The sequence below is a fragment of the Tyto alba genome, unplaced genomic scaffold (assembly GCF_018691265.1).
Source record: "Tyto alba isolate M040663 unplaced genomic scaffold, T.alba_DEE_v4.0 Super-Scaffold_10, whole genome shotgun sequence".
Lineage (NCBI taxonomy): Eukaryota > Metazoa > Chordata > Aves > Strigiformes > Tytonidae > Tyto > Tyto alba.
In genome coordinates this window covers 406,389-433,466 of record NW_024881262.1, presented here as the reverse complement: position 1 = coordinate 433,466, position 27,078 = coordinate 406,389, and the positions used below count along the sequence as shown (strand labels likewise).

General features: G+C 48.8%; 1 protein-coding gene across 15 annotated transcripts in view; it reads right to left on the bottom strand.

Moving 5' to 3' along the window:
• TSC22D2 (TSC22 domain family member 2) overlaps positions 1-27,078 on the bottom strand; it is a 125,198-nt gene that overhangs the window by 78,411 nt on the left and 19,709 nt on the right. For 7 of the 15 annotated variants that reach the window (XR_004408833.2, XR_004408836.2, XR_004408835.2 and 4 more), the window contains exon 3: positions 22,000-22,083. The gene's annotated coding sequence lies outside the window, so the exon portion shown is untranslated. Of the gene's footprint in view, positions 1-18,867; positions 19,016-21,146; positions 21,273-21,999; positions 22,084-27,078 lie in introns of all 15 variants that reach the window. The other 8 variants (XR_004408831.2, XR_004408819.2, XR_004408818.2 and 5 more) reach the window with 4 other exon arrangements.

Genomic DNA, 27,078 nt, shown 5'->3' with positions numbered 1-27,078 from the left:
GGCCCGCAGAGCGACCCCCCCCCCGTCGGTACCAGGCAAAAGGGGCAGTGAGGAGAGGCAGGGACACGCAGGGCGGAAGGGGGATAGTGCGGGAGGGTGGGGAGAGAAATTATTTCAGAGCTGGAGCTAATTCTGTAGAATCTGGCTGTTAAACAAAGAACCACAGTGTTTTTAAAATTCTGTTTATTGAATTAAGTCACTCTCTTGCCAACTGGATTACTTCAACTGGCTGAACAATCTGACACCTCTTTTTAGAAAAGAATTTGCTAACATGACCAACTCAGTATGACGGCATACCTAACCATCCCCTTCACTGTGCTCTCAGGGAAAACCAGGCACTACAGCTGAAAACAAAGCCCTTTTATGGGAAACTTCTATAGAATTCAGAAAAGACTTGGAATAGAAAGTAAAAGAAAACTCAGAGCATTATCTGTTTTGAAGACTAATAGAATCATGGATTGGTACTTACAGTCTAGCACTTTTTAGACATTTGCATTAATGTACAAGATGTGTATTCTTTTCCATTAAAATTTTAAAAGAAGAAATAATCTTATTATTACATATTAATAGGTGCTTTTGGAGCATGAGGTTTCTCCTTGGCTTCTGGGAATGCTGTTACAGAAACACTCCATATCGGGCTCTGAAGTCAGGGGAAGGGCCTCCCTTTGCCCTCCGTGTTAGCGAGCGCTGCGCTGCCAGCATGGCTGGGTGTACATGCTGTCATTTGTACTGCAGCAGCACCCACAGAGCTGAACGGAGACCAGGGCTTTACGATGCTGGCTGTGATCTTTGCACCCTCAGAGGCAGTCCTCGACCCAAGCAAGTCTGCTTAGAAGGGAAGTTTGTCTGTGCTTTATATATGGCAGCAGACCCAGAAAGATTATCCATGCTACCTAAGCAAGGTTGCTGGAAAGCTCTTTCTAGATGCCAAAGCAGTGGCTTAACCTGAAGATATATGTCTGCTAAAAGGAAACAGAGCTAGTAAACTTCACCTTTTCTTAACTTCTTTACTGTTACAGTTTAATTACTCTGCAGTCTGGACACCTGATAGAAGTCATTCTCTCCCCAAACTCCCCAGCAGACACGTGCCAGCTCTCCTTATAGCCATGAGCTGTGACAGTGGGACAAGTGCAGACACGCAGAGTTTGGAAAGTTATGGGCACCCTCTGGCTTCTTCTATGGCATCTCTAAGATATTGTGACTTCTTCTTTACCTCCAAGACAGCTCTATCAGTCTCTGGGGGCTTCTTTGTTCCTCTGAAATCCAGTCCTGCCTTCTTGCCCGCTGATTTCTTGCTCAGAAACAAAAGCAGATGTTTTACCCCAAGCTGATGCTTTCAGTGTTAAAACACTTGAATGTCACAGGACGATGTTAAAAAGAAAACAACGTAGCTAGAAAGAGCTCGAATCCTTCGGGACAGAAATCCCAGTGGCATGTTTTAGGACGCCATCTGTGTGAGAGATCACTGTTCTGGAGAGTTTTGGTGGCTTTTTTTGTATCTACCTTTGATCCATTGATGGAAATCATCAGACTTCATTAGATCAAACCATAACATCTCTCTCTGCCCACAGGCAGATAGATCATAGCCTTTGGCCACACGCTGTACCGATCACTGGTTCTCAAACTAAAACTAGCACAGGCGTATTGAGATCAGGTCATGATTTTAGCGTACAGTTATTCTTAATGAGTATAATCTAATATTCCCGAGACAGCTCCATATTAACTCAGGGAAAGACCTGATGGGGATTTGGAACTAGCTTAGTGAAATCAATTTACAAAACATGTCTCCAATTAAACCAGCTCAATTTGCACAGTTCTGTAAGTAACAGCCATTTTTATGGCGTGCGCCCGTCTGAGGACGGGCCCGGTGCAAGGCAGCACGCTTTACTTGCCCCTTCTCTTTCTGCCGCCGGCTAAAGGCCGAGCTGGAGGAACGGAGACGTTGTCCTTCACTTCCTTCCACTCCTGGAAAGCCGGATCACTGCACTCCCCCGACGCCACGCTGGCCGCTCGCCTCGGCGCGGGGGAGAGCGGAGCGGAGAGGGGGCCCGGGGACCCCGCGGCCAGGAGCGGGGGGCCAAGAGGCTTTGGGGGCCCCACGGCTTCGGGGCTGCCGCCCCCCTCCCGCAGACGGGACCCTTCCCGGGAACAACGCCGGTTCTCCCGGGCCGACGGCCCCTTCCCCCGGCATCCCCGGCGGGACCCTGGGCCTCGTCCCCCGGCGCTCCCGAAGCCGCCGGGGCGCGCAGGGCTCCGGGGACGCACCGGGAGCCGCGCACCTCCCTCGGCACCGTAACCTGAACGGATCTGCTGCTTCACTTAATACAGACGGCTGCTGTTTCAGTGTCCCCTCGGGACATTGCGTTCTCCAGAGAAAGGCCCGGGGACAAAGAGCATCTTTTGAAGGCTCTCATTACTTTTGTGCCATATTTCTCCTATCTGATAAGCCTATCTGTGAAATTCCAAAAAGAGATGGTTATCTGCTCTTACACAAATAACTTAGGCTAACGTTACTCTGATACAAACCTTCTGTGATACATTTCTGTAAGCAAAGAACTACTTAAGTGCTACCCTTGAGGAAATACTAGCACAATGTTTCACTTCTGTCTCATTTTGACTCTAATAAAGACTATTTTTTTGTCCCAGCCCTGCCCTTATATCATTACAGTGTGTTTTTCCTTTCAGTAAGCAGTTACTGCACTTATTGCTTCGAATGCACTGCTCTTTGGAATCAGCAAAACACCAAGGACGTCTTACATGAAGGAAACGTGATTTTGTCAAACAGTACAAAAGTCATTTTGTGGATTTTTGGACTTGCATAAGCCCTGTAGATTTATATTTCTCGATAATACCCCAGAGTACACGAGAAATTAACAACTCTGCCTTGGAAACTGCACTGGCCCTCGCGGCTGGACCCCAGGGCAAGACCCGCAGTCTCAGGCTGTCAGTCAGCACCACACCGACCCTGCACGGGGCCATATTCCCACCACCACTGAACATTAATTCTGACCTATCCATGAGAATGAACATTTTCCCAAGGCAATTCCCACAGCCAGGGCAGGAGGCAGCACCGGGGACGGCCGCTGCCGAGCGGCGAGCAGAACCAACCTTCCCCCTCTGATGCATTTGCTAGACTTATTTCACGGGCTGTTATGGTCTTTATCCTTTTTTTTAACATGCAGATTGAGCTGCCCACTAAGAAGCAAAAGAGAAAAAAATCCATGGCCCCACCAGAAAATATCTGTACTTTTCTACAAAACACATATTAGATCAGTCTAAGCTAAGCTTATCAAAAGTCTTAGACATCTGCACGTTGCTCACTCCAGTGCAGAATCTAGGGCTAACCACAGCAGAGAGAGAAATAGCTGAGGACACAAAACACAAGAAGAATTTTAAGCATTCACCACTAAAATACAGTATATATTAAAAATGCTGTCAGTGTTTACTGCTAAAGTCAAGAACATCCCTGGATTTAAGCTTTGTTCTATATTTCATGCTGAGTTCAACAATAAATATTCAATCACAAGAATGTAGTTTGAAAGTTCAGAAATTTTTCAGGCCCCTCAAAAAGAGTTTAAAATGGCCCCCTAAAGCAAAGGGCCTTTCACAACATTCAGAAGGCACTGAGGTTATTACTGCAAATCACGTTCTCATGGTGTAAATGTGCCTGCCGCACAGAGTACTGCCTGTTAAGAAGTGGCTTATGAAAGAGCGAATCCATGAAGAAACCCAGGTGGAGGGTTTGGTGTGGAGCCACCCCGGCTATTCTCACCCACCGTGGGCCAAGCCCAGCACCGACCACGTTCTCAGGCACGGGAGCCACAGCTTCGCCGGCTCCTGGCCGGACCATCAGAAGGACGCGGGGCTCGGGCTCACCCAGAGAGACTTTACGTGGAGACGCTCAGCCGGAGCAGAAACTGCTCCAGATGTGGGGGTGGCTGGTCTGCTGCCAAAGCACCCCCGGGCCCCTGTCTACAGCCCGGCTGCAACCCCCCCGCCACGAACCCGGGACAGGGGGAATGTTTGGGTTCAGCGGTTCATGCGGCACCGTCGTCATTGGTTCTGCTCGTTAATTAGCGCTCCCAAGCCTGAGGACACAGTTGGGCTTCACTCCCAGGCGGGCCACAGAGAGCAGGCAGCACTGCGGGTGGGAGGTGGGTGACGGGGCAGGTGACACTGCGGGTGGAGGTGGGTGACATTGTGGGTGACACTGCGGGTGGGAGGTGGGTGACATTGTGGGTGATGCTGCGGGTGGGAGGTGGGTGACGGGGCGGGTGACACTGCGGGTGGGTGACATTGTGGGTGACTCTGCGGGTGGAGGTGGGTGACATTGTGGGTGACACTGCGGGTGGAGGTGGGTGACATTGTGGGTGATGCTGCGGGTGGGAGGTGGGTGACATTGTGGGTGATGCTGCGGGTGGGAGGTGGGTGACGGGGCGGGTGACACTGCGGGTGGGTGACATTGTGGGTGACTCTGCGGGTGGAGGTGGGTGACATTGTGGGTGACACTGCGGGTGGAGGTGGGTGACATTGTGGGTGATGCTGCGGGTGGGAGGTGGGTGACATTGTGGGTGATGCTGCGGGTGGGAGGTGGGTGACATTGTGGGTGATGCTGCGGGTGGGAGGTGGGTGACTGTGGGTGACTCTGCGGGTGGGAGGTGGGTGACTGTGGGTGATGCTGCGGGTGGGAGGTGGGTGACATTGTGGGTGACACTGCGGGTGGGAGGTGGGTGACTGTGGGTGACGCTGCGGGTGGGAGGTGGGTGACATTGTGGGTGATGCTGCGGGTGGGAGGTGTGTGACATTGTGGGTGATGCTGCGGGTGGGAGGCAGGCACCACGACCGGCTCCACTCTCTGAGACCACGCAGGGGATGCACAGCCCTCCAGGACAGGTCTCTCTGTGAGAAGTGAAAAGCCTTTCACAAAGGGACCCTTCACAAATTGGCCTTGTCTCCTGTTTTGCTTATTTATAAAACAGAACAAAAGTCTGAAATGCTGGGGAGCAGGAGGAGGAACAGGTTTGGGGTTTTTTCCCCCCTTGCTTAAGAAGTATTTAAGGAATGTTAAGTTTGCCTCGATTTGCTAGAGGGTCTCCTGGGACCCACAAGGATGTTACTTTTCCCGTTGCTTCCTCAGTAATTGTACAGACATTCAGGACCGGAATTTCTCATCTAGAATACAAAACAGCAAAACCTCACAGTTCCCTGCAGTAGTTAAATCTGTTCTTTATTTATCAGAGCAGTATCACTCAGAATGAAAAAGCCCAACTCCTTCCTCCCCGCAAAGCTCATGCGACACCGGCCAATGCTCCACACCAGTGGCTCAGCCCAGCCTAGGGCCCGGCAAAGCCGCCGTGAAGGGCTGGACAGAGTCTGTCAGAGATGCTGTCAGTCAGAAAGAGGAGCAAATCTGCCTCCTAAGTTTGCAAAACCCCTAAGAATGCAAGTGCAGGTTGCCAGCTGAAAAGCGAGAAGATATAAAACACATTAAACTATTCAAAGTGAAGAATAAAATATAAAATTATTCCAATGAGGAATATTTTCATTTTAAAAAGCTGATACATATATTACCAGTCAGAAAGGCTGCTCTCTCTCCCAGAATGTACTGCTGCTGACAAGACCTTAACTTGTTGGCTGGTATCACCACTAACACCTGAGACAGCAAACAACAGCTAATCCTTACACCGTTTTTGTGCTAATGACTGGACAAAGATAACTGGAGTCCCTGGCAAGCTTCCCATTTAATTCAATTATCTCCAACCAGATCTGTGGTGATTGCACCAGTCAGCATACGAGAGAGCCAGAAGCCAGAACCCTGGATTCAGATGTTAAAAACCAAGGAAGTCTCCACTGTAACTTTCTGGTAGGGTTACCAGCAGTCTACTTTCCTGTTACTGAGTGACCCAGCATCCTCAACAGTTTATATAAAATGGTGTGGAAAAACATTTTTTTTTTTTTTCTGAAAGTGCTCATCTTTTTGCTGAGAAAATGGAAGCAACTTATTTCGTGTATATTTTTTTAATTTATTCTGAAACACTCTGTTATGTGTCAGTTTAAGCAGAGGTTACGCTGCATCTCCTTACTCAGAGGCTGCGTTAGAGCTGCAGAGCCTCCAGGAAGATCATGTTTCCCCTAATGCAACGCAGATGTCTCGATGGCCAGTCTGCTCCAGGCACCCTGGGAGCGCTGACCTCTCCCTGGGGACCCTGACACTCGGAGAGATTTCGGTTCCTGAGGTATTAGCTGAAAAATGCAGCTTAACGGGAAAAAGACTTCAAGTGGAAACTGACTTTGAAGCTGGTTCAACAAACTGAACACTATTGAATCTGGGAATGTCGAAATGTTTCACTTAAATAAAAAAGACATTCCTGACTCTTGTTTGGAGTTTCATTCCCACAAAATATTTAAAAAAATAAATTTTCTTTGTTTTTGAGATTAAAACAAATGGAATCTATATAAATTCCTCATCAGACAGGTACTGGATTTCATTCATCTCTGACTTCATTTCAAGGTAATTTCTTTAGAACCCAAACAACAGAAAATCTAAACAGCGTCCAGTACACAGTTACAGAACTGCGGGGGTACAATACCAGCTCCCTCCTTTCCCAGACTCACAAACCGTCTGATCTCGCTAACACCAGTGGCTTCTCTGCAAACAACTGCGAGGAGGGGGAGGAGACGGGGCAGCGCTGCCGTGTCTGGGCAGATGTGGCTCTCCAGCACGCTTGGGCAGATGTGGCTCACTCTCCAGCGCCAGAACGAGAAGAACACGAGACCAAATCTGAGGAATGTGCGAACACGAGGACGCTGGCGCAGGCCTTCGTGAACCTCTGCAAGCCCTGCCAGAAAGCGCTGCAGGCTCCTCAGCTGCGGGGTGACGGGACTGGGGGGACGTTCGTGATGCCTGTGTGTGAGTGGAGGATGCCCGGTGCTGCACAAGGACTTCTGCTACAGCAGGTTGGTCTACACCCAAGAAAAGAAATTAGCGGCTCTGTGGATCTTAACGGCGCAAGAAACCCGTATGTTTGCCTGCAGCAAGCAAGTCACCTTCTTAGCACCCTGCCAGCACGAATCAAGTTCACAGTGCAGCTGTATTAGGTAAAACCCCCGCTAATACAGACGGGGCCAACGATGGATAGTGATCCCACCAGGTCACTGCCAACGTGCAGTATATTTAGCACGCCAAGGCTGTGGGGCACGGCATAGCATTGCTCAGCAGATGGAAAATCCTGCCCTTGGCGGGGCTCATCAGGTTACGCTCTGCGGCGCGTAGGGGCTGAACCCGGGGCTGCTCTCGGCAGCCCCCCCGCCCCGAGCAGCGGCTCCGGGAGCAGAGGCCACACAGCAGCACAGCCCAGGGCTGCCAGCAGCTCTCACACAAATCTTGTCATACAGTGCGCTCACAATACTGAAATGAACACTGAAAACACAGTGATGGCTTTTTTCAAAGCATTGACCATTCATTGACAACTAAACTGTCAGCTTAAGCTTAGAGAAATGTTAGGAAGAGGTGTGGTACCTTGAAATTCTGATAAACGTGAAAAATAAATTAACTGGTGAAAATGAAGCTGCGAGAACACCTGATATATCCCCTCATTTGACACAGCTTCCAGGTCTGTGTGATAGTTAAAAAACAAGTTCCAAATATTTACCTTTTACTTTTGAACATTCTACTGTGAGCCCCAACAGATTGAAACATTTGCCCGTTCACATTATTCAGTTAAGAAGTTTTGAAATAGAAAGAGATTTGCATAGAATTTGCCTCGGTGGCACTTTTAAAGTGTTATGTCTGGGATAACTGGTAAAACCCCTAAAAGTCTGTACACTGCCAACACAAATAGAATATTTAAGGATGGGGGATTATCCATTCCTTCACAGGGCTGCGATACATACCACTAGCTGTCGTACACAGGCTGCTGTCAGTTCCTAGCAGCAATCTTGTTTGAAGTTCAGTCCAGCACAAGTAATGCTCAGATAGGCTTTTCTCCCGGAAAACAAAGCCTTCAGACATTCAAAAGGAGCCGTAAGGACTCATATGTGACCACCATCTTGGATAGATCTCAGAAACAGCATGAGACAGCAGAGATTTTCTGAAGCTTCAGAAAGCTTTGTTTTCTTGTGGAAAACCTGTTATGGCATTCCTGTCATCTTCTGGCCTGCGTGTGCAGCCTCCAGGATGGCCGAGAGTACAACAGAGAAGCCAAAAGCAGCAGCAGCAGTTAACACGACGCTATGTTCCTATCTGCAATTTGGCTGGAGAATAACAGTTCTCTGCAAATAGAGCTCAGCTGCCCTACATCAGCAATCAGTCTTTGAAGTTAGAACACCTGTGCTGTAGGTCCAGCTGATTAACCTTAAACACAGGTTTAAACACACCTCTACATTTTACAGCAGTTTTTTCCATCCCACGGCTCCAATGGATGGAGGTGCTGAGCGCTCCTGGCAGGGATGCTGGGCACTTGCCTCCCATGCCCTCCCCTCTACATGCTCAGTATCTTGCAGGAAAGAATAAACCTCCGCACTGCGCTCTAAAACCCAACTGTGTCCAGGCATTTGCTGGAGGGCCCAGGCCGCCCTGCCAGGCACCACTTTTATGCTGATTTAAGATCCATGTGGGATGACTGAAACAGGTAGCTAGGCCTTAAGCCTCATTGATTTTGAATTTATAATTAATGACTAGGAACTGTTTTATATATGATTAATAGAATGCAGGTGTTCCATAAACCAATATGCATAAACTGCTCATTTGTCCCACGTACAGCCCTTGCCATGGCTGACTTAAAACTCAGTCCCCCTGGATCAACAAAAAAAGAATCACGCATCTTGGTTTTAAGACATGAGAATAAGAGAAGAGTAATTAATTAGTTTTTAGAATGGGCAATGTTGAAAAATTAGCTATTATAGACTAGACGTAGATTAAGTGGGAATTATTAGAACAACGTGAATAGTTCTCAGAAGTTCAAAGCTGATCTTTGATGTATAGTAAGATAAGTGACTGTGGTGACCGAAAAACTTTCTGCCTACGACCACTAACTTCAGAAGAGGGACTGAGACGCGATGATAACTATCAGTTGAGACAGGAAGATATATTGGACTTTTGAAACCACTGAAGAATGGAAAACTGAGGGCTTGTGGGAAAACACCAAGAACGTTGAAAATTTCTTTTGACAAATATTAACTGCATAATGTTATGTAGAGTTGTATACATAGAGGATGTTTCCGAGCTATCCTCTGCCATTCATTGAGGTGATGGCCCAACTCTGAGTTGTTAATAAAAAGCAAACCTAGAGAAACCCCCAGTCTGGTGAAACTCTCTAACAGTAAGGCAGGGGAGACTAGAGCCGTGCAGAAATTTTCAGACTTGGGAGTTAGTGAGCTCTAACATAACTGTGTTAAACAAACCTTTATCTGTTGCTAAACAGGGGGGTCAGCCAAGGTGAAATCGTGCCCGACCGGGGCCGGTGGCTGCATGGGATATGGTGGGGTGGCAGGAGGGCTATGGTGGGGTGGCAGCAGCGAGATGGCAGCAAAAAAAACTCCAGGGCCTTTTAAAGCATTTCCAAACGCTGTCCCGATCCTCCTGCTGGGTGTCAGGTTATAGCAACTAGACAATCCACCCAAAGCAGCTGCGGAGCCATGTCTAAAACTGCATCACCTGCTTCACGGAAAGAGCTGACAATAGCATTAGCACGGAGCTAAAATTAGAGGCTTAATTAAGCTCTGCAGTCACTGGCATTGATGACAATTCAGCAATTCATATCCCTAATTTTTTTTGACTGAAATAATCATAAAGTCAGCTCCCATTCATGCTTCTCCTTGCTCCAGGGGGAAAAGCCCTGGTAGCCTGGCACACCTCGCACACAGGGAGCCCGTCTGGCACCTCTGCCAGGGCTCTTGCCATTCTCAGCAGTTACTGTGGCAGGAACAGACGTGGAAATAGATCGTGTGTCCACAAATCAGCACCGATTTACAAAAATGGGATGCTCTATTCAATGCCAGGGCATGGGAACCATCATTAACCATCACCAGAGCATGCATACATACAAGACATGGTATATTAGAAATGGACAAATAAAACCACACGCAGGATAATGATAGAAGATGAGGAGAAGACAGAAACAGGAGAAAAGTCAAGCTGTCAGATGCCGAATCTCCGTTGCTCTGGACTTAAGAAAGATGTTGTTAGTGCTGAGTTTGCCTCACCATTTGAGATGGAAACTGGTATTTGTTCATTTACTTGGGCCGTTCAAGAATAAGAATTCGAGAATCGGAGAGAAGGACCAGGCTGCAGGATGCACAGCTGTGAGCACACACGTTAGGTGTGTCTGGAAGAGCCTCACTGGATGTCCTGCCGCCAAGGCTGAGGTGGGGTTCCCACTCCTAGTCCTCTGCTCTGCGGGACAGCTTGCTCACTGCTACACATTCTTCCTCAAGCGGCAACTTGGTTCATATGCTAGCTCTGGAAGTGACTTCCTTTTTTTGCATTAATATTTCTGGGATGCAGTTCTGGTCCACTGGAGTTGAGTGAAAATTTCAGATTAATGTAGTTCTTGAGTAATTCCATGCAATTAATTCCTCACATGATAACAAAGAGTTAATTAATATATAGTCTGAAAGACAATAAGAATAGATTTACATTAATATTATTGCCAAGACTACTTCCTTCCCAAGAAGCAGATCGTGCCTATATCGAGGCAAATTTCCCGTTTCGCTGCCGCCACTTTCTCACGTGGCGTCCACAGCTGCAGGGGAAGAGCAGCGGGACCCGAGCGTGGGAGGCGGCTGCGCGGTGCCGCCTGGTCCTGCGTGCAGGGAACTCTAGAGGTGATGTCAGGCTTCTGCTGCTGCTGCTCCCAGCAAAGTAGGGAGATATTAACATCAACAAGTGCGGCAGTGAAAGCATCTCCTGCTAAACACCAGATCAGGTGTCAGAGGGGAAAACAGGCCCAGCCTCTATGAGCTCTGTAGATAAATCAGAAGATCCTTTAAGGTGTGCAATAAAACCTGTTGAAAGGAATGTGAGCCATTCCATTGACCTCACTAAGGTGTGTCACACATTTTAGGCAGAGGAAAATGAACCTTATTTAACTGTACATGTTATTTACAAGTTGAAGGGGTTGTACTTTAAGATGCAGAATGAGACCGAACATATTGCTGTTACAGCTGCAAAGTCATAGCACTGAAGAAGCAAGCAATTGCTCTGCTTCTAACTCAGAGAAAATGTGTTGAAGACTTGCTGTGAAGTATGTGGCAACATGCAGACTCTTGCAGGCTTTCAATGCAAGTACCCTGTGTATGCCTTTCTGCCTGCGGCGCGCTCACCTGCAATTTGTGCGAGATTGCCAGAGTTTTATTTTTAGTTCATTGTTCTGTACAGCATTTGGAGTTTCTGATCCACAAATACATCTCCGCATGGTGGTACATTTGGAAAAGCCACAGGGTGCTCCTGCCTCCACTCACACCCAAAGCCTCTGATCACTGACAGCACCAAGCTTCTGAACCAGTCCCTCTTCCATTCTTTGCTCAGCATCTGGCTTGCTGTTAGTCTGGCCAGCAATTTTATTTGCACCCTCTGCTCCAGATGTTGCCTGCAGCTCTTCACAAGAATCTCCCCATTCTGCTGTGACCCACGTGGAAGGAAGGGCCGTGTTCGAGACCGGTTCTTCACTTCAGCTGTGATAAAGCCCCGGGCACGGCCGGGCCCTTCCAGTGCTGCTCCTGCTCCTACGAGCAGCCGTGCAATTCAGTGCAATCACCACGCAGCTCACTGCAGCTGGTCGGCCGTCTCTCCTCCTCCCTTCTTCCTACACTTGCTGCAGGCACAAAATGTTCCCAGGCTCCCACAGTCATCCCATGGGGTATGCCAAGTCCATATGTTGCTGTCCCCTTTCACATGCAGTTCCAAAGAGCCAAAAAATTCACGCCTTGGAGATACGCTTCTTTGTGCACAGCCCATCCAGCAGAACGAAGAAGCCTAGCCAAGATGGCCACAAACCCATGTCATTGCTTGGTAAGACTTCACTTGGCATTCAGAAGTATCAGGTATGTTATTTTGGGGTCAAGTAATATAACCAGCCCTATTTCCAACGTAACATGCCTAACTTTTTCTTAAGTAAAACATTTTATACTCTTTTACTTTAAAATTCTCGGTTTGCCAGGAATAGAAATGTCCTACAGACATCCGTTCGTCCCACCACTTTTATCAGCATACAGGGCTACGATCAGAGGACTCTGGCTTTATCCTAAAAGTCACCCGTGTGCACCATGAGCAAACGGGTATCTGTATTAAAAGTCTACAGCTTACAGCTGCCCTTGGCTATGCCAGGTAGCTAACGGTCCCCAACTACCACAGGTAGCTGGTGCTGCCTCTGTCCCCGAGGAGGGCACCGAGTGGACTGAGGCTTTACTTAATGCTGGCTGCAAAACACAGACCACTGATCAGCAGTGTATTTTAAACGCCAGGCTTTTTTTTGACTGACGCTCCCAACCGATGGGTAAGTTCATGTTTTAAGATATCTTCACATTTGTCTGTGTCACAAACGATCGCTGCTTTAAACATCATTAAAATACTTCCCTTAATTAAGTACCATCTGCAGAGTCCCCACATGCAGGAAGATACCTGACACAACTCTCTAGGATGCCAAGGCGTAATCAGCGTGAAGAACTGCACTTTGAATGAAAGCTTAGACTCTGGGCTGGAAACATCTTCTCCTGAGCAGCAGCAATTGCAGCTCACGTCACAACATTCTCAACAACAGCTGAATATCCCTGTTTCAAAGGGGACCGAACGTTATAATGCAAAGCGAAACACTTGTATTCATGGCTGTGACAGTTTCGTGGGGCTCATCTCCCTTCCCGTCTCTTAACGTATATGAATTATCCTCCCAAGTAGCTACTTTTCTATCAACAATATGCACCACATCTTTCCAAAGGCAAAGTGGAAATCCCTGCAAGTATTTCTGGTGCTGCTCCCAGCCAGAAATAACAGTAATCTGATCCACGAGTGAATTCCATTTCTGTTGCTGAATTCCTTTGTACAAATGTCTTTGCTTTGAAAAGGTTTGGCAACAGTGAGGCACAGGCTAATTTTACTTATAAGGTGTGAATCAAAGAAGATTTGCAAGTTTCTCAATCACAGAAAGGAAGTGCCTGTGGCCTCTCTTACCACTTCTGTCAAAGGAAAACGTCACAGTTCAGCTGTAGGACATGCAACTTCAGACCTCCTCACTGCAGCCCTGCAGCCCCCACACTCTCCTCAAACACAGCGACGTGGCCAAATCCAGAGCCTTGTCTCCGGACCTGGGAAACTCCCAGCCTTACTCAAACCCTCTGTTGTTAATGGGCTGCGTTACCACGGGCAAAATTCAGTCTGCAGTGTTAGAGGGTTGAGTGAATTACTGACTGGGGTGAACCCAGCACACACTTTGTGAGAGAAACGGGTGACCAAAGGACGGGAGAGCAGCTCTCCAGGCGGCACCGCGCCAACAGCCCTGGGAAGCTCCGGGACCGAGCTACAAACACCGCTGCAGCGGAAGCAAGCTTCCAGGGACGGCGTAGCGCCCGTGGCCCGACGCCGCGGTGATGTAAACGAGGGCCTACGATCAGTTAATGCCTGTGGTGCTCCTTCGCTGCCGAGGGAGCTCCCATCCAAGGCAAGGTCGTTCTGAGGATGGGGACAGCTCTGCCACCCTGGCTGCAGCGGCCCCGGGGAACACGTACAGCCCTTCGGCTCCGTTTCCTCCAGTCCCCAGGCTTCCACAACTTCTGAGGCGCCGTTCACAGCCGTGTTTAGCCAGCAGCTCAGATGCAGGGGCCACTGGCAAAACCCGAATCGATGGCAGCTTATTCCTGTCCGAGCGATGCGGCCGGCCAGGCTGCTCCCGCAGCCCCCGGGGAACAGGCGCTGGGGCCCGAGCAGCAGCAGCGAGCACCGCGCGCCCCTAACGCTTCATCTCGTCATTCGCTGCTTACGACGGGCTCCAGCTCCCCCAGCCCTGCCGGGACGACACCGAAGGCTGGCAGGCTCTGACGTGTCTTTCCAGTACCACCACTCAATGCCCTCTAGCCTCTAACAGACCGTTTCGGTGCCCTGCCCCAGCTCAACGGTGAACAACACCGTGCCTCCTTCCTTCTTAAAAGAGGTCCTGAGGGTTTACAGACGACAGGCACGGTATAAAAATTAAACAGCACTGTTTGCAGGAGTGGAGGGTCCTCCGTCTCCCAGCAGTCTATGGGATCTGTCCTTTGAATATATGGGTGAATTCTCCTATAAAAATCCGCATCAGGCATGCTTAATCTTGCTTAATTATTTTTGTACACTGCTGCTCTGCAGCCTGACAGTTCATCTTCTGCACAGCTCCATAGTAGATCACAGCCATTTGCCAAACCAAATTGTTCCCTGACAGTCTGCAGAGACATATATTTGCCATCTGCAATCTATTCCTTGGTTTCTGGCGCATATTTTCAGTGCTTTCTTTTGAAAGCTGTTTCAGATTTCCATGGGCTTCTTCATAACCTCTACTAGCAAAGCCTCACACAGTTTAATTGTTGACAGCTGTGTCATGAGAAGGATTTTACGTTTCTTTTGTTGCTCCTCTTGCTGCATACATACGGGTTGCTACATTAAGGGCTGCTCAGCTGTGTAACACGCACCAGGATGTGGAAAGCAGACACAGTTTTCTGTGAGTGGGTTATGGAGGGGCTAATTGTTTGTTACAGTTTTACAGAGGTAGTTGCAGCTCCATACATTAAAACACTGACAAGTAAAAGGCCTTTGGGCAAACCGGTGTGAAGCTATGAAATTACAGATTATTGACACGCAAGTACAGAGTTAATTAGTATAACTACAGTATGCAATGTGCTCAGACTGCTATGTGTCATTTCACACCGGAAAATCCAACGCTAGCAACACAGTCACCAGAGCTAGGAAAACTTGCAAAGCTGTATTTTACAGAGTTGCATTTCGCAGCAGGGCCCGTCCCTCTGGCCAAGGCGCGGGCCCCACGCCGCAGCACGCCGGCTGTGGGCGACCCGCAGGCTGGTTCCTGGGGGTATGCCACGCGGGGCCCCGGGGCCTCTGAGCGCTCCTGACTGGGGCACAGCGAGAAGAAAGGGACCACAGCTGTATTTCCAGCCCAGAAGCAGAAGAGCCTGGCACGGGCAGCGTCTGTGCCTCTCTGACCCAAAGCCCAACTGTGGCTTGTGCTGTCCGTGATGCGCCCTGTATCTGTGGAAAGTCTCACTCCAAAGCAGTGAGACACATACCTAGATGCAAAAACCTCTGTATCTATAGCGAAGGCCAGCATTAATAAAGTGCTCAGGTCCTGGCCTCTGAGACTCTTGGGACACTCAACACCCTCCACCCACACATTTCGCTGAGTACAGCGCCACGGGAGAAGTACGAGGCTGGATAAAAGTGAATCTCCCCTTTTCCTTTCAAGGAGTTGGCATTTCAGTTTCATGGTAAAGAAAAACACAGGGTGTTTTTTTTTTTTTAAAAATCACTACTGATTACTTTTTTTCTTTTTTCCCAGGCAGAAAAGGGACTGTAAATATCTGCAGAAGATGTGGTATCTGGGAGCATATCTAGGAGATGTGAAGTTGTGGTAATACTATGAAAGATGGAAAATGCTGCGGACTAGACTGTTGTCTCTTTTCTGCCAGGCTGAACTCAAATTTGAAACATCTGTTCACACAACTTGAGATGAGCTCTCGCAGTCAAGTAACATAAGCACAAACTCTTCCTGACACCAGTGCAGAACAACTATCAGTTAAGCTTTTTGTGGAAATCTAAGAATCCAGATCCTTCTGATGTTCCCTACAAGCACAGAACAACAACGTGTTTTTGCTACCAGCAAATCACTTCCAGAGAAAAATTAGCACTTTTTACAAGTATTCTAAACCCCCGAATCTTTTTTTTTTTTCTAGAACTAAATTGCACACATTGTCCTTTAGAAGCTATTCAAGCTGGCCAGTAACGACTATATATAACATGTCTCAGGCCAGTACAATTGGTACTTGAACAGTGGGTCTTAATTCAGCCTATTACAAAGATAAAGGTCAGTGGAAAATACTCAGTTTTGAACATGCACTACCACTATTAAAAGCATAATCCAAAGGGCAGAGAGTAGGATTTTATCTGAGCGTACTGAGGACAGAATTTACTTGCTGAATTTGCATCCAGACCTTAGTTCAAGGTTCGCATCCCTTGTTGCATCCCCAAGCTTAGTCGAAGTGGGATCTACGCTTTGTGCAGGGCTCAATTCTCATATAAATGCCCGTGTATCCTTACACGAGAAATACCTCTCTAGCTCTGTAAGATACAGTAAGTTCAGAAATAGTGCAGTGGCAAATCAAGCAAAAAGCCACAGAATCCTCTGCTCTCTAGACCTTTTCTCTGCTCCTGCAGCTCTAAAGCAAGCGTTGCCTGCAGTCCCCCAAAAAATCTCTGCCTTCAACACATTCTGGAGAACAAACCCACTCCTGTCAGCGGAACAGATTAGAAACCAGGGACAGTTTCTGGTTTTGCTGCTGCTTCTGCATGTGCATGTTCAAGTCAGTCGGTTCCCATGCTGCTGTTCTCAAATCCTTTGTCTGCCTTGCCTGTTCAGCGATGGCTGAGTAGGGACTGTCCCCAGCTACGTACCTGCACAGTACCCAAGGCAGGGAACTGGATTTGAAGTGGAGGGCTCCAAAAGCCACAGGAAGAAATAAAAAAAAGAGGGGGGGAAAGGAAAAAAAACCCAAGTATACACGGTATCCAGGCGCTTTTCAGCGTGTGGGGGAAGACCATTCTAGTTATTTTTGTCTTCTCTCTGTACAACAGTAGATGGAGCTCTCCTTTCACCAGCCTCAGGAGTCCATTAATGCCTGCAGTATTACAAATTCGAGCACTGTAATTATTCTGTCAGCACCTGCTAGGGCTGCTGCATGTGACATATCTGGGGTGGTTACAAAGGAGGGCTCTGGGGCTCCATGGCTGCCTGCTTGACATCATTCAGCAGCACAAAATTCTCTGAAACTTGTAAATGACAAAAATGTTTGATTAACCACAGTATTGCCTTTCCTTCCCGTTAAACACTGTGTAATGTTCTTCCTTTCTTCTGTAAATTGTTACGAGGATTACATGGAATTCAGCACAGTTTGGGAAATGAGAAGGCATGTTTTATTTCTCTTGCAAAATAAGGCATGACAAATTTTCCTTGCCACATTTAGAGAGAACGTATATAAAAATTGTATAATGTCTGTGAGCACTGAAGACTACAATATCCAGAGGATTTTAGAGGAACTAAAGGTCAAGGGATCTGTGGCCAATTTCTCAACCACTGCTTGTAGATCTAATGCCTGCAGTGTGTATGTAACAGCAGGACAGAGGAGGAGGGCTGAGGGGGAACACTGGCATTTACTTGCATCGCTGCAATCTTGGAAAAATTACAAATCTGTGTCTTGATTTTTCTCTCTTCCCCCATCTTCATGTGCTACTGCGAGTGACTCCCGTGAGGCCCCACACGGACACCGGCGGTTCTCCTAGTGTCGTGCACCCCAGGACCAGAACTACAGGTTGCAGTTTCCTCAAGACACATCAGCCAGATCTTCTGCAACAACAGCTGACAAATTAAATACTTCAGAGATGTGAGAGCAAAATCATGCTGCTCCCTCTCTTTTTTGGGGGCTGGGTTATTTTCCTGTTGGTTGGTTTGATAATGTACCATGCACATCCTGCTGCACATCCAAGTGCAGGCTTGGCTTTAAAGAAGAGTAATCACATGCTGCTGACTGCCAGGGAAGGCTATCTTCAAAGCCAGTGTACAACTTGTTATTCTCTGGGAACATGTACTGCTATACAAGCAATATATAAAACCATATTTCGACTTTTTGGGGATTCTTTGAAGAAGATTTCACGTCATGCAAGTAGGAAAACTGAGAATATTGTAGAGTTACACAAGATGCTGGAGATTATATTTGTCAGCAAGGTAATTCAATATACATCTATTCTGGCATTCAATAATTAAAGAGAGGCCCCCAGCAGCGAATTGCTGGGTGATTATCTCCCAGCAGCAGCTATCCTCAGCCACCAGAGAAGTGCCAGCACCTGCAAACAGGCCCTGGCAACTGCACACCATGTCTCCACAGTCAGGCACGAGCACAAGCGGGCAGTACTTCTACCAGAACTGATCTTTCATTTCTCTGAATAGAAGTTAACAGAAGAAGAGAGACTAGACACTCCTCTCTGAAGATGGGGGGTTTCTGCGGATTAGCCTAGTAGTGAGTGACTAACTTTCTGGATTTAAGACCTTATCCTGGCCCTGATTCTGCATAGATACAATGGTCTGTTCAGACAGGATCCATGCTTCAGCCCTACCAGAGCAAAAATCTAGGTAAGGACTTTGACGTTTGGTCTTTAATGAATAAAGCCAACAGCTGACAAATTAAATACTTCACAGAAGTGAAAATTAAACAGTCCTGCAGTCACGAGTGTTGGCATATGGAAAGCTGCCACTGAGCTAATAATAGAAGTGTCTACCGCAGCAGAGAGGGAGGTCCCAGCGTCCTGGAGCAAGCCATACATCTGGGCACTGGGAAGACAGCCATTGGCCAACGTATGTTTAAGTAGCACATACTTGCTACCTTCCTGCCAGTTACTCATCTTTTGCAACCACAGGCTGAGGGCAGCAGTCCACAAGCAATAATGCAGTACTGGGGACAAAAATCAGATTGGGCTCTGTGCACCAGGCTCCCATTTTAGCAGATGAGTTTCTTGTAGCCACAGGAACACGGGAGGGTCCTTCACTAGCACACTGCCTGGTTGAGTACGACTGCATTACTTAATCCACCAAAAAACGAACGACTTCTTCATTTGTCACACACCTGCATTTGCATATTCCGGGCACCAGCCACTTGCTCTGGTTACTTCAGGCATCTACAAAGACCATAAAATCACTTGGGGACAGAGTCTTCCTTGCTCACTCCAGCCTGACCTCTGCATCATTTCCTGGTGTGCAGTGGAGCCACACTGCTGGGAAACGGGAGAACCAGGGTCACTACGTGGAATATGAACAAAGCATGCAGATATTACTCACAACCAGAGTTGGAAAATGATTTACAGACAGGTGGTTATGAAGCTAATCAATACTGCTTGCATAAGATATTCACCCGTTAATGAATGATAGAGGAAAGCGAATCAGGACAGTGGAACTGCAGACAGACAACAGCCAGGCTACTTACTTTCAGTTGTCTACAAAAAGCAACTGAAGCAGAGAGGGGAAGACCAAAGTATGGGATGTGCTATAGTAGCCAGCAGCAAGATCATGTATGTTTTACACTGCCCTAGGAGGAGAAGCACACTCACGTGAAACATGCATCACCCACACATGCCTAGCTCTCCTGGAGATGACAGACAAGGTTGATTCACAGCACTCCTTCTAAATAGTGTCCTACACTCTGTAATGCAGATAGCTGACAAGAGATAATGGGCACTAAAGAGCAGAAGTGAGATAAAGCACTAAAGAGAAGAGGGAGATAAAGTGCTGAAGAGGAGATACGCATGAGTGCACGCACACACAGAGGAGCAAGCTCTAACAGAAAGTACAAGGAAGGAGGCTCTGCCAGCTTCAGCACTGAATCGCCGCTTCTCTTCATAAACTACCTGGCCCATGTACTTCAGGAGACTTTCAAAGCACCGAGCTGTAGAACGCTTTTGGCTGCCTCGCTACGGAACAAGCCGGACAGTGAGGGGCAAAGCGAGTGGAGGCTGAGCAACTCTGCTTGACGTTAAGGACCCGGCCGTCTAGTGAAGAGCAGTTCCTGGTGCCTGAGGGTGGCGGGGAGGCACTTCTGCTCCCAAGGAAGGGGAAGGAAAGGAAATTCCAAGAAGTCCTTTGGCTATCTGGTTCTGTAACCACTGACATCCACTGCAAGGGGTATTTGCTACCTTAAGATGATGCACCATCAGTTTGGGCGATGACTACCGAAAGGATAATTGGGCCATCTCCTCCCTTTGACAGAAAACAGACCCAAGTGTCTCACATTTACTGAAGGGGATTTCTGTCCAACTGACCCTTTTAGAACACTTCTGAAAACAACAGCCTTAGGAGCTATCAGCACCTTGTTCTCTGAGTTTGTGCATAAGACACCTGGTGCACACACACCAGCTGCTTTTCAGTCAAGCCTGATACTGATTGCCCATAATGATGGCAAACGCACCCAGGACTTTTCACTGTAGGCATATGCTCCAGACAAATCTGGTCCTTTTTGCCTGTGACTGTAGCAGGAGAAAATAATCTCAAAAAGAACCTGCAAGTTCTTCTGTTTGATGTTTCAGCGCTTCCTGTTCAGAGCGGTTCAGATCAGAAGCCAAAAGACTGTCTGACAGTTCCGCATCTTCTAGGTGCTTCCGGCAAACATAGCTGCCGTCTTCCACAGGTGTAAGGCCTCCACAAGCAGGATTTAGCTGACCATTTCATCCTTACAGCAAATTCACATATTGGTACTGCATCATCTATCAGTAGAATAGGGCTTTTGTATCATGTCTGACTGGGAACAAGTGGTTCAGAAAGCTCAGAGCTGCATCAGGTGAGTGTATCACTAGTCTCTTGCTCACGTCCCCCTGAGCCTGCCCGAGCAGGTTTGACTCCTGCAGCACTGACTGCAGGGGACACATCTAGGATGGATTTCTTGCGGGTTGGCCAGGTTCCTCCACCCGTGAGGAGTTGGGGATGGCTCCTTCTCCTTGCTCGATGTACAGGCTACTGCAGCCAGGCACGGCAGGGAATACTTCTGAAGGCCTGCTCTTCCCTCAGCACAGTGTGCCGACCACGGCCACGGAAAGATTCCTGGCACCAGGGTTGTTGCCTTCTCTACCTACTGCTCGCACACTACCCCTCCCTTTGGTGCCTTTATGCCCTCCTCTTCTGCTGCCACCTTTGGTCTCTGCTCTCCTGCCCCCGATTTGGCTCGAGCTGTGTGTGATACAGCAAAATGTGAAGAGCAGGAGACAGGCAGAGGGAGTACCGGGAGGGCTCGTGCCCTCTTGCTCCCTTCATGCCACTCCTGGGAAGGTGACACTTGACCATGCATAGCAATGGTGTTGATACCACAAAGGGCAGTGGCTCATAAATTAAAATAGCAGCAACACTGACAGTACTCACAGGTCTCAGAAAAGAAAGGTGATGTGGAATTGGCCTGTTCATCTTTTCCATGACAGGCAATATTTCAGCTTCTGTTACCAGCACTAACATTGTCTGCTTCCATCATTCTTTGCAACTCACGGTACTCTGCATCAGGACCACACAAATAAGGAAAACCACAGTATTCCTTTTGCTTTCTATGGAAAGAGCTCAAAAAGCAATAAAACCCAGCCTCCCTGTGCCATTCTTTGTATGCTCCAAAGCATTCAGCTGCTCACCATTTATCGTGTTACAGCCTATGGATGTACCAACCTTCTAAGTAAAGCAAGCTGGTCACCCAGCCGTCAGCTGCTGTGGGACAGGCTGTCTGCCCGGGGGCCAGCACCAAGAGGAGCTGTCAGCCAGCCTGCCTCACTGAAACAAAACCCGCCGTCTTCTATCCAAATCTATTAACAGCAGAGTAAAAAGGCAAGAAGCAGGAAGGGTAACCAAACTCTCACAAGTACATATACAGCACTGCCTCAAGCTACCATTTTTCAATTAATCTTCTGCTTTATGGCCCTCAGCACAAGAGGAAAGCCGGAGGCAAGATGCAGAAAGCAATCAGTTTCTCTTCCAGCTTCTCATGTATTCACACTAGACCAGAGCTTGGATCAGGGACACCCCCAGGAAGCGCTGGAAAACACATTCCACGCTTCGTGAAAAACTGTTTTTACAGGACAAGTCGTTTTGGAAATTACAAGCAATGAGCACTGAAGTGTAACAACTTTTTGAATGGTACCCTCATCAGAAAATTCCCGTGGCATTTCAGTCACCCAGAATAAAACTTTATGATTTTGTAATGTTAATCAGGAATATATTAAAGAAGACTTACCGGAAATCACAAGCGAATCCTAGGGACTGTGATCTAAGTCAGAATCTGGCTGTTTCAAATCTTGCTGCAGAAAGGTTCGTAATCCTGAAAACAACAGAAAGGACATAGCAATGAAGTATGTGCAAGAGTAAGGAAAAAAACCCAAAATCTGATTTAGTAAAACCAGGGTGGGGTACAACATTAGCCTTGTCTTAAATGGTTCTGAACTGCGAAGTCCCTCCGCTTCTCGCTCTGAGGCAGCCTGCCACGTTCCACTTTGGCCCAGGACAGGCCTGGGAGAGAGCGGGGAAGCGTGGACGGGCAGGAGGAGGGTCTCACCTCCGAGGCGTCCTGCGCCGTCCCCACAGTGCTCGCCCCCACGACCATGCCCAGGAAAAGCTGCTGGTGAGGTGGGGCCCCGCGGCAGATCCCAGCCCCGCACAGCGGGCAAGCCGCCCCCCGGCTCGCTGCGCCCGGGGGTGCCCGCGCGCACCCCAGGCAGACGGGGGGGCTCCAGACAGGGGAGCTGGCCGGGACACCCTCTCCCCAGGGGACAGCACACGGCCCCACGCACTGACGTACCCCCTGCCCAAGGCAAGAAAACGACTTCCCAAAGCCCACGCAGGCGCCAAGAAACACCGGGTGGTCCGGGACCCTCTGCTGCGCCAAGCCCCAGCGAGCCGAGCCGGCTGAGCTCTCCGCAGCCCGTGCCCAGCTTCGGGAGTCTGCAGCAACCCGACGGGCCCTGGGGCCGGCTCCTCGCCTTCCCGGGGAAGGCCCGGCATGGACAGACGGACGGAGCGTTGCCGGCACCACGACCCACACGGGCAGATCTGCCCCTCGAGCCCCGCTGCCTGTCACCACGGGCGAGACCCGGCGGTGTGAGCACAGTCAGTGACCTGCTCGTGTCCCCCCACACCCAAGCAGTTCATGCTCCAGCTTCAAAAGTCTTTGTTAAGGACCGAAATACTCCATTTCTTCCCGGGTGGGTGATGCACACTCTGTCCTGGATGCTACTGGAAATACTAAGAAGGAGGCGGCAGTGAATGCCATTTCCCTTCCCACAAACGTCTCGAGCTTGCTTTTTTTTGCATTAGCTTTTGGTTCATTTGTCTGTACTCTAAATCTAGACAACGAATTAGCTAGATTTTTTCAAATGATAAAATTCTTTGTGCTTCTTATTAAAAGCTGGCTCAAACAGCATTGTCTTTAGTGACTGCATACCTGCGTTTTGGGGTGTGACATACCTGTGTTTGGCCAAACTGCTATAGTTTGCCTCTTTACTGCAAGCAAAGGTTTTCCAGGGGGAAACAGCATTTGCAGTAACAAGCTGTCCCTTAGGCCCCAACAGCACAAACTGTAGCTTACTGTAACATACCAGCTGTTCCAGATTTCTTTCTAAGCTACATTATATACAGCACGGAGGTTTCAGCAGCTGTAATTTTACTCAATGCAGAATGTGATTTTCTTTCATGCCTCAAGCACCAGCTTGCACAATAACCCAGCAGTTCCGTAACTGGGATCCTGATTTTAGAGGTAAGAGTGAGGTCTCCAACCCCGGTCCCAGGGTGTCACAAGTATCAGATATTTGCGTGCATAAATGTGGTTCACAATTACACCAAAGCTGGTATATGCACATGGAACTTGGAAATATAAAACCAAAAGGCAGATATTTGATAAAAACTTGGCCACTAAAACACAAAAGCAGGAGAATATATGGGCAGAAATCTAATTTCAAGTCACAGTAAACATGTGTTATATACATGGGCCTTGAAAAACACTTGGATGGAATAAAGCAGCTAAGAGGTCCCATGGTTTTCCTTACCACCCAAAGACAGTGTAAAGCAGCAGCTTTGGTGATTTACTTTTCTGAGTTTCTTAGATTATTACGCAAGGAGATGAGACAGCCACGACAGACATCTCACTACCTGCCTCTCCTCCTCTCTGTACTCTGGCCCTCTCTCAGCTGAGTGCTTCCTTTTTCTTTTCTCCTGACTTCATGTTTCTGCCAGTCCTGGTTTTCCTCCCAGATGGCAAATGTTCATCTCCTGGCTACATTCACTTGCAAGAAGAAACAAGCCTTCTGCCTTGCTCTGCACAGTATTACAACTAATGACAGGAGAATAACCTTCACCGCTAACCATAAATGCAGCTAATCCACTAAAAATCTGAGGGACCAAGCTTGCAGGACAAGCTGCTCTCAGAAGTCTCAATCCTGTGAGTAAAAAACAGAGCACCAATTTTAAGAGTATTTTATGTGGTAGACAGAGGCCACTCATTCAACGTACTGGAGGTAGATGAACACAGAATCAGCATTAGCAGCTGACCATTTCTACTATGGGAGAGATTTATCCTGTAGCGCTAGATATTAAAGTCTTTACATAGTGTGCCACTTGCTCAGCAAACCCAAGATCAGATGACACTGGCACGCATGTGGAGATGATAAAGAAAAACTAATAAAAAGCCAGAGATAAATCAACCTAATGAGAACTAGACCAAGGACGGAGGCTAGGAAGGGCTCTGTTCAGTGTACGTGCCCCGCAGCCAGCACTGTGCTCCTTCCCAGCCAGGTAAACACTGGCCTGAGTTAAAGCCGGGAGCTCTCTCACCAGGGGCAACGGCAAAGGCTGCGAGAAAGCACACAAGCCTAAAGCCACGAGTCTAAAGTTATTTGAAGACACAAGCATATATGGAAAAGGCCTCCAGTTTAAAACATAGGTTATAAAAGCCAAACAGTTGTGCCCAGTACTGCGACCAAATGCCATCCTTATTCCATCAGAGCCTAAAATAGGTTGACTAACAAGGCAAACAACTGTAAAAATCCCGAGCTGGTGCCAACGGACAGGCAGCGGCACCGCACTGTTACACCTCGCTTCCAAAGACTGGGGTGCTCGTAGAAGCAAAGCCTCCGTTAGGATTCAGGAAGGCATTGAGCTGAGTGTCGATACGGCAAGGACAGAACTTCATCGGTAACTGCACAAGGACCCCCAGCCCCCGATGTCAGCCCCGGCCCCAGCGCCACGGGCAGCGCGCCCACGGCGCCGCCGCCTCGCCAGAGCACCTTAGCGGCCGGTACAAAGGCGGGAGCCCCTTTATTTCACTCACTCGACCCACAGGACAAAAACTGGGCACGAGTCCACGATCCGTGACCTCCCCAGGTCCTCCGAACCCCCTCTGCCGCGTGCAGGTAGTTCTCACATTTTCGCTATTGACAGCACAGGCTTTGTTAGTGCTGGAGGCTGAGGTTTTGTAACAAGCCCCGGGAGTTCGGTACATTCTGTTCAGAGTGCCAAAGGCACTGAATAACCACTTACATTTGCATTTGCCTAAACATAGCCTAAACATACCGCAAGCAAATAGCAGGAATAGGTTTAGCACTCAAGAGCACAATTAAAAACAAAAACCACCCATCAATAATTTGGTACTTTTCCAGAAAGACCAGAAAAAGCCAATATGAATCAGAATCATTGAAATGGTATTTCTGTACTGCAGCAAAAAAACAAAGAATATAAAGTTCGAGATGTTTGCCAAGAACTTTAAAACCTATTTTTAACCAGTCAGTACATTTTATGAGCTTATCTGTAGATAAGATAAGCTGCTAAATACCATTTCTGGGGTTTAGACTTTTTGCTACAGACATGCAATCTCTGTTGCTGCCTGAGCCTGACTGCTTTTCTCTGCAGCAGCAGAGAGATCGCAGAGAGGTAGCCAGGCTTACAGCAGAACTGCTGCATTATGAATCAGATCATGCTCACCAGGAAAAGGCAGGCTGTAGTGTTTGGGGTGGGCTAGAGAGCCAAGAGACTTGGGGTGCTATTCTTGGCGTCGCCAATGATTCGTTGCATGACCTTGTGAAAGTGACTTAATCATTGCATACATCAGCTTCTCATGTTAAACATCAGTAGTACTGCAAAACACCCCAGAGGCTGCTTGCTTTAAGAAGAAAGGGGAAAAAAAAGAAAGGAATGAATGTGGTGCATTTGGGTGCAGTCACTTTCCTGATTTCAAAGGCAGTTTGGACTGTGTTTGGAACAAGGCTCTAACCCAAGTAATACAAAGGGAAATTAAGTGTTAAAAGAGGAACAGCATCCCCTTACAATTATTTTGTCCCTCTGGGTGTCTGATGAGACAGACGTTACTAGAATCAACGCCCATCAGGTGTCTGGATGCTGTGGAAGTAGATGCCTCCGATATACCTGACGAGATTCATCCTCGCAGCGTCCCTGTGCGAGGGAAGTAGATGCCGAGCACTGCGTGGCATGGGGACGGTTACGGAAGAATACTCCCACAGTTAAAGGCCCCACGCCGCTGGACCTGGTGGCGCACGCCAGCGGTTTGTTAAGAGGAGCTCCGTGGGGTGACAGCACAGGACACAGCCCGCCGGCAGCGGGGAGGAATTCCCGCTCACGAGTGGGGTCCCCCCGTGCGCCAGGCAGCGGCCCGGGGAGCGCGCGGGTGCCGCCGCTGCCCTCGCCCGCAGGCCCCCCGGCCAGCCCGCGGCGCGGCACGCCGCCAGCCCAGGTGTCTCAGCGCCCGTCGGGAGTTTGGCTGGAACCGTGCCCCGGCCGCGCCGGACGGCTCGTCGCCCCGCGCGGCGCGCCCTGCAGTAATCCGTGCTGTAGGCGCGCAGCCCCCTCCGGAACGAAGCTCCAGACGCGTGTGGAAACCCGAACGCTCCTTAGTTCGCACAGGTCTCCGGGGGGTAACCGCGGCAGAGCTGCCTCGGCACAGTGGGCTGTCACAGCGGCCAAACCTGCTCCACCCCAATCGAACACCGCCAACGGGCACCGCCAGTCCCGCTCGCTCCCAGTTGCTGCCCAGTTGCACAGGATATCTTCGGCTGCTGCCCAAAGCCAAATTCTCGCTCTGCGTGACCTCAGGGAGCCATGAGTTCTGCTGCGGGATTTCATTCCTAGGTAACAGGAGCCTGAAGTATGCAGAGCTTACCCCGGAACATCCACGCTTCAGCACTGGAACACACCGCAGACCAAATCTGGAAATGGTTTGTCTGCCGTGGCCGCCCCCCAGGGCTGACTCAGGTGAGAAACATCCACTTGTCAATGCAGGATGCACCATGCGCTCCGCTGGCCACTGTCCACC